Genomic DNA, 7,500 nt, shown 5'->3' with positions numbered 1-7,500 from the left:
ATACAAATAGGAGCGGTCATCGACAATATATAGGCTACTATAATACTATATATTGACGATGACATGACGATGACGATGACAAACAATTGTATGTTTAATAAGGAATATGCTATTTGCACCTGTATGTCAAATACGCCGAATTTAAAATGTTTAAGCACGTCTAAAGTATGCACATGACATGTGCACCTATGTGCAGTGAATATGCCACTGTCTCTGACTTGTCTTATCACTATACTGCCTTATTGCTTGTTGTGTCTCTTGTTGTTTTTGCACTCATATGCCCTGTCACATTTGTACTATGTTGTAAACGGAGTCCTCAGCACAAGAATTTCACACGTGATACTTGTACCATGGAGTGACAATAAAAATCTTGAATTTTGAATCTTGAATCTTGAATCTTGACCGCTCCCATTTGTATGACACTTCTCTGTTCTTGTTTTTTTACCTTTTTCTTTCTCCCTAGTTTTTGTGTGCTTTGTACATGTTGTCAATACCTACGGTCTGGGTTGTTGTGCCCTGATTGCTTGATTTACAAAGGAAACAATAAAAAAAAAAACTATGATAAAAAAAAATATAATAATAATCACGCAAGACAAGATATAGCTGAATCTCCTTCTACAATATATTTATTAGTTAATTTATGTATTTATTTATTCATTTATTTTATCTGTGTATGTATGTATTTATTCATTTATTTATTATACTTATTTAGACAATCTGTATGACTTTCATCTACTCATAATAGTGCACTGTTAAAGTGGATTTTTACAACATAGTCATTTGTATAAGTTAGTTAGTTTTTGGCTGTCCATCTTGCATCATATGCATAGTGCTATATTATGAATATAGAAGATAAGATAACACTTTATTAATCCCCTTGGGGAAATTCAGAATGCTGAGAAGTAGGTAAGAAGTAGTGACACATTAGGGCTGCACGGTTTGCCTTATAAAAATAAAAAAACGTGTTAAATGTGTCACACAACTTAGTTCTGCTTTTGGAACCTTCTGCCACCAGAGGGCGCAAACGTGCCAGAGTGTGAGCTTACACAAACAAGCCGGAGTGTGAGCGTACAACTGAAGAATGTGTGAATGGCACCAAATACATATTTAAAGTAGGGTCAAAGAAATTCCCTTCAAATGATCGAGAAATAATATCTCGCCAACCACAATGTAAAAGAGCTAAAGAAAGACACATAAAGTTGTATACCTTATATGACGTGACAGCCACCTTCAACCATGCTTTTAATTTGGAGTGTAATAAGAGTTGAGTTCACAGAGTTGCTATTTGTAATGACTCAATTTGATCAGTTTACAGATCTGTTCTCAATGTTCTGGATACTGAACAATATCTGAACAATTTCCTAAACTCTTCAAAGGAGGAAAGCTGTGCAATTGATCAATATTCTCCTCTTGTAATTATGTGGCATAGCCCTACAGGCTATATAGCTATATTGAATGCATTCTGTGTATACTGGTGTTATCATAGCTTCATTTCTTTATTTTCAAATAAAAAGGATAAATAGCCTACCTTATACTCCTGTTAACCTCCACCTGCAAAGACTAATTTCCTGTTGCTACAAGCTGCTTTTAACATGTCACAAGCTGCACGTGTGTGTGTGTGGGGGTGGGGGGGGGGGGGGGGGGGGGGGGGGGTTTGTGGGTGGGTGTGTGTGTGTGTGGGTGTGTGTGTGTGTGGGTGTGTGTGTTTGAGAAATTCTGACCTGTATATCGAGGGCTTGGAGCCAAAGTGGCGTGTGATTTTAGGCGAATGTGAGTAGTGAGATATTTTCAGTGCCAAAAGGACACAACTGACCCATGAGTTTTAAATAAACAAAAACTGAAAGCCGTAAAAACGAAATGCTAAGAAAAACGTCAAACGTGTCTTATGTCTTCAGGTTTATTAAAGTTTTCAACAGAAAAAATGTATCGATCAATTTGATATGTTCCATGTAGCTACAATTGTAAAAGCTTTTGTGAAAGTTGCTGAGCATTACTGTTTTCCCCCTCATGCTGTTGCGTCCATGGTAGCAACAACTTCTTCCTGCTTTCACAGCCTTCTGCCACCAGAGGGCACAAACACTGTGGCAGTGTGAGGCTACAACTGAAGAACATGTGGATGGCACCAAATAAATGTAGCAGTTGCTATTTGCACCTGGGTGTAAATACTGTAGATAGACGATGTGACTATTTACACCCAGGTGTAAATATCCCATGTCACAATTTTTACCACACCCCGAGGACCAAAAATGTATTTTGCAAATCGTGTGTGTTTGTGTGTGGGGGGGGATTCCCCCCTTATATGCTTAATTAACATGGGGATGGGGGGGGGGGGGGGGGATCAGGGGGTCTGCTCTCTTGTCAGTGTGCAGACAATAAAAATAATCTAGAACGACAGCACCGCCAGAGATGGTAAGTATTTTAAATACATGTATTTAAAATACGTATTTGAAATACATTTGTGTATTTTGTAATTTGTATTTGGCTGGACAGAGAAAAATAAGATGTAATTTGTATCAAAATACTTTCAGACCTTGTATTTTGTGTATTTTAAATACATAAAATAAAAAAAATCTCAAATTGACACATTTTAAACATTGACGCAGGTTTAAACCGTGGAATAAAAGAACGCAAGGTGAGATGTCACTTCTACTCCACCTCTGATTGGCTGATTGGCTCAGAACAAACTCAACCACAAATCAGAGGCAGAGTAGGGTGAGTCTTGAGTCGGACTTCACATCACTTTTTCGTCTAAACTAGTACTAGCCACAGGATTAGCAAGTTCCGCTCACCATGAAAGGCATACTGTGGCAACTTTAAGTACCATGGTTACATGCTACTGAAAAGTAACCTTTTGTAGGGGAATAAATAATGTTGCTGTATTTCTATATTGTTAAATAAAGACTATATAATGTATGTGACAATTTACTGACACTAGGCAGCGCACTTGATTTGCTCGCTCGCTACGCTGGCTCGATAGCTCGGCCGCTGTGCGGCCTCACCCGCCCTGCAGCTCGCATGCGCGGACATGGGACATAGCACGTGGGAGGATCACGCTATTCCAACGAGTTCCCCTCCCTCCGAACAGGCGCCCCTAACGACCAGAGGAGGCACCACATCAGCAACCAGGATAGGGTTCCTATATGAGGGAAACCCCCAGGGGGCACTGGGAGAACATGCAAACTCCACACAGAAAGGCCCTTTTGACGACCCCATCCGGGTGGTGGGCACTCGACGACATGCGGACGGGCACGCATTCCTTCAGCGGCTCACAGCATCCCAGGTGGGAATCGAACCCAGGACCTTCTAGCTGTGAGACACTTCTAGCACTGCACCACCATGCCCCCCATGGCAATGAATCGATGAATTGACTAAGCATTGCAGCTCTTTATCAGTTTTTATCAAATGTATTTTTATGTATTTTCAAAATACAAAATATGTATTTGTATTTCAAATACATTTTTCAGACCAGTATTTTGTATTTGTATTGTGATAAATTTTTATTAGTATTTGTAATTTGTATCAAAATACTTTTTGATGTATTTTTTTTATGTATTTTCGCCCATCTCTGAGCACCCTGCGGATATATGCCTCCGCCAACAAGTCGACATGCATGTCTGTCCAGACTTTCACGTTTGAGCCAAATGTGAAGAAATTTCATCAAGGCGTTTCTGAGATATCACGTTAACGAGCATGAAACAAGCGGTCGTGATGTCACAGTAACTTTGAAATTTGACCACCAAAATGTAATTAGTTCATCCTTGAGTCCAAGTCGACGTTTGAGCCAAATTGTAAGAAATTCCGTCAAGGTGTTCCTGAGATATCGCGTTAACGAGCTTGAAAATGGTGTTTGAGAGGTCACAGTGACCTTGACCTTTGACAACCAAAATCGAATCAGTTCATCCTTGCTTCCAAGTCGATGTTCGAGCCAAATTGGAAGACATTCCGTGAAGCCTGAGATATCGTGTTAACAAACTTGGGAATGGTGTTCATGAGGTCACAGTGACCTTGAACTTTGACCTTTGATGACCAAAATGTAATTAGGTCATCCTTGAGTCCAAGTCGATGTTTGAGGCAAATTAGGATGAAACAGTGCAGTGCCCGTTCCCCCATGCACCACTCTGTGGGCGCTTCCCCCCCACACACACACTGCACTCTGTCAGGTCCCCCTAAGCGCACTCCCCAAGTTTGAAGTCGATCCGACAAACGGTTCTCGAGATATGCGAAGAACAGACATACAGACAGTCCTGGAATAAGTCCAAATTGCATAAAATTTGGCACCGCACTCCATCGGGGTCCGAGGAAATTCAGCAGTGCACTACATCGAGTTCCCAGGAGCACACTCCCCAAGTTTGAAGTCAATCGGATGAACGGTTCTCAAGATAAACCACTTTTTGTGTTGCCAGTAGGTGGCGCTGTGCCGAATTGCACAAAATTCAGCACTGCTCTATGTCAGGTTCCCAGCAGCGCAATCCCCAAGTTTGAAGTCGATCAGATGAATGGATATCGAGATAAACCACTTTTTGTGTTGCCAGTAGGTGGCGCTATGTCAAATTGAATTGGAATTCAGCTCCCTGCACTCCGTTGAGCACTGAGCGCACTCCTGAGTCCACCCAGTCTGACAAACAGTGACGGGGCCCAAACAAGGGGCAATCTCCGTAGCTGAAAAATGAAGCCAAGTGCCAAAAACTGCCTTTCCTTGAATGGCCACTTGAAGCTGCTCCAAACGCCAAGCAAACCCCAACTTTACAGCAGAAATAAACATGTTTAAACTTTACAGCAGAAACAAACATGTTTAAACTTTACAGCCTAGTACAAAAACTGTTGTGGTGAATTTCCCCATCCATGACAACTGTACACGAAGTTAATTTTTATATAACTTAATCTTTTACATTTTATTAAAGAATAATTGCGCCTTACATGAGTCTGATGAAAAAGTATGACATCCTCCTGCCCTGCATCTGACCTTAAAGCACAGAGTCAGACAGAGTTTAACTGCTTTAAAGCACAGTCAGACAGAGTTTAACTGCTTGACTGTGCAGAGATAAGGACGTCTTCACTACACTATCTGGAGAGAAAAAACTCACAGAGCCATGCCGCTGCTCTGGCAGCATATTTCATCATCACAATCAGCCCAATCAGATTAAAACGTCAGCATGTATGTTTCTAGAATCCACGGAAATGTCAAATATGAACATTTCTGAAGGAAGATACGTAGCATTATGGTCGTCCAGCACAGACACCAGCTCTCCCTGAGCCGGGCTTACCACCTCCCTTGTCTCCGCCTCGGAGTAGCCGAGCCATCGCTACTTCCTGTTAGTGACGCAGGCAGACGCTACTTCCTGTTAGCGACACAGGCGGTCTGGCGTGACCACTGGCTTGGCCCGGTGTCCGGGAGCCTCGGCTACCGCGACTCGTGGCTACCAGCCAGGCCCAGCTCAGGATGACATGACTGGCGGGAGACAAGATCCTGCATATTTTAATAAAATATCGATACTTGGTGCCAGTGTATCGATAACATATCGCAAGCGGAAAGATCATGATATCGTGAGTATCGATATTTTGTCCCACCCCTAGTGGTGAGACAGTCTATATAATGACATCACTTTGCAGCCGTTAAAAGAAATGATTTAACGGAGGTACGGTGGTGCAGTGGTAAGCACAATCGCCTCACAGCTCGAAGGTCGTGGGTTCGATTCCCACCTGGGGACGAGGTGAACGCTGAAGGAATGCGTGCCCGTCCGCATGTCCTTGAGTGCCCACCGCCCGGGTGGGGTCGGCAAAAGGGCCTTTCTGTGTGGAGTTTGCATGTTCTCCCCGTGCCTCCCGGGGGTCTCCTTCATATAGGAACCCCCTTCACCAAAACATGCAATATCCTGTGGTTGCTAATGTGGTTCCTCCTCTGGTCGTTAAGGGCGCCTGTTCAGAGGGAGGGGAACTGGTTGGAATAGCGTGAACCTCCCACATGCTATGTCCTACCGGTGAAGCTTCCTCTGTCAGGTGAAAAGAAGCGGCTGACTCACTGCCCATGTCTCGGAGGAAGCATGGAGCCAGTCTTGGCTCTCCCCAGATCGGCAGAGGGTGGAGCAGCAACCAGGATTGAGAAATCAAATGAGCACCAATGGGGGATAAAATGGGATAAAAAATCGGGGGGGGGGAAAAGAAATAAAAAAAAAATATTTTATTTATTAGTATTACAAACATACATTTCAATATTGAAATAGAGAAATATAACAATAGAAATACAAATAGAGGAAAATACAAAGTTTTTATTGATTTGTGAAGTAAACCCTTTAGTCTTGCAGTTACAGCTCACATGCGCACATGGTCAAAATAAAAATAAACAGCCACCCGACACGCCTCGAGCAGATTCCGCGTCTCGAGCAGAGCTTCCGCAGTCCGTTGTGATGCGTTGTGACGTAAAATGTGTCACTACCAGGCGCGGACTGCATAATCGGGCACGTCGGGCAAATGCCCGGTGGCCTGGCCTGGCCTGCAATTTTTTTTTTTTTTTTGTGGTGCCCCCAGTCAGGCCACTCACTGAACAGCAGGCCAGCCACCACCTACTGGTTTACTAGTGGTTTTATTACTTTATTCAGGGTTAAAGTGAGTGCATCTCATTGTAAAATTGGACTCACGGCCCAAATAGTGGGTATGCACACCCACTGGAACACGCCCCCTCAATCGGGAATGAGTGTCAAAATGAGTGTCAAATTCCTCCCTGAGCAGCAGGTGTCAGTTATCTAGGCTGATTACTGCATTCAAGCTCAGTCTTGCTGTGACTCAGTGGGCGTGACCCCACAGTGACTTCTGCCTCTGTGACATCACATGCATACCCTCTATTGGGCTTCAAACGGCCCAAATCTGGCTTCAAACGGCCCAAATTGGGCTTCAAACGGCCCAAATCTGGCTTCAAACGGCCCAAATTGGGCTTCAACCGGCCCAAATTGGGCTTCAAACGGCCCAAATTTTTCGTGCGTCGGCCCGTATCGGCCTGGCCTGCTTGGTATCTAATGCCCGGCCAGAATTATAATCCCAGTCCGCCCCTGGTCACTACAGAGCGTTTTGCCAGAGAATGAACTGTGAGCTCTCCCTGTAGGGTCGACTGAGGGAAGGTCAAGGCTGCCCATCTGCTCATACTACTGACATTAAACTTCCTTTAAACCTCAGACTGACTGACTGACTGACTGAAGTTATGTTCAAGACCGCAACTCTGATGTATAATGGTAATTATTCACATGTCTCAAAACGTGAAATGCAACGCATTTTTGTTGAGAAATGTTCAGATTTTGTTTTTGTTTTATTTTTTATTTCATTTTAGTGGATTCTATAGAAACGTACAATGCCGACATTGTAATCTGGCGCCTGGACTGTCACGTTTTACTGGCCAACAGGTTGTAAACACTTTGCCATCTCAGGAAAGACGTTCCATAGCACAGAAAATAGTCTCTGGCATAGCCTATGAAGAATGTGTTCCCATTTGAATTTGAGTTTTGTGGTAAC

General features: G+C 43.3%; 1 long non-coding RNA gene across 1 annotated transcript in view; it reads right to left on the bottom strand.

The window, feature by feature from the left end:
* Positions 1–1,586, bottom strand: part of LOC310777120 — a 12,977-nt gene extending 11,391 nt beyond the window's left edge. Inside the window, exon 1 of the long non-coding RNA XR_014552726.1 lies at positions 1,529–1,586. This is a non-coding gene — a long non-coding RNA (uncharacterized lncRNA). The remainder of the gene's footprint in view (positions 1–1,528) is intronic.
* Positions 1,587–7,500: the final 5,914 nt, after the last annotated feature.

The sequence above is a fragment of the Poromitra crassiceps genome (assembly GCF_964638095.1).
Source record: "Poromitra crassiceps genome assembly, chromosome: 5".
Taxonomy (NCBI): domain Eukaryota; kingdom Metazoa; phylum Chordata; class Actinopteri; order Beryciformes; family Melamphaidae; genus Poromitra; species Poromitra crassiceps.
This window is presented reverse-complemented; position numbering and strand designations above follow the sequence as displayed.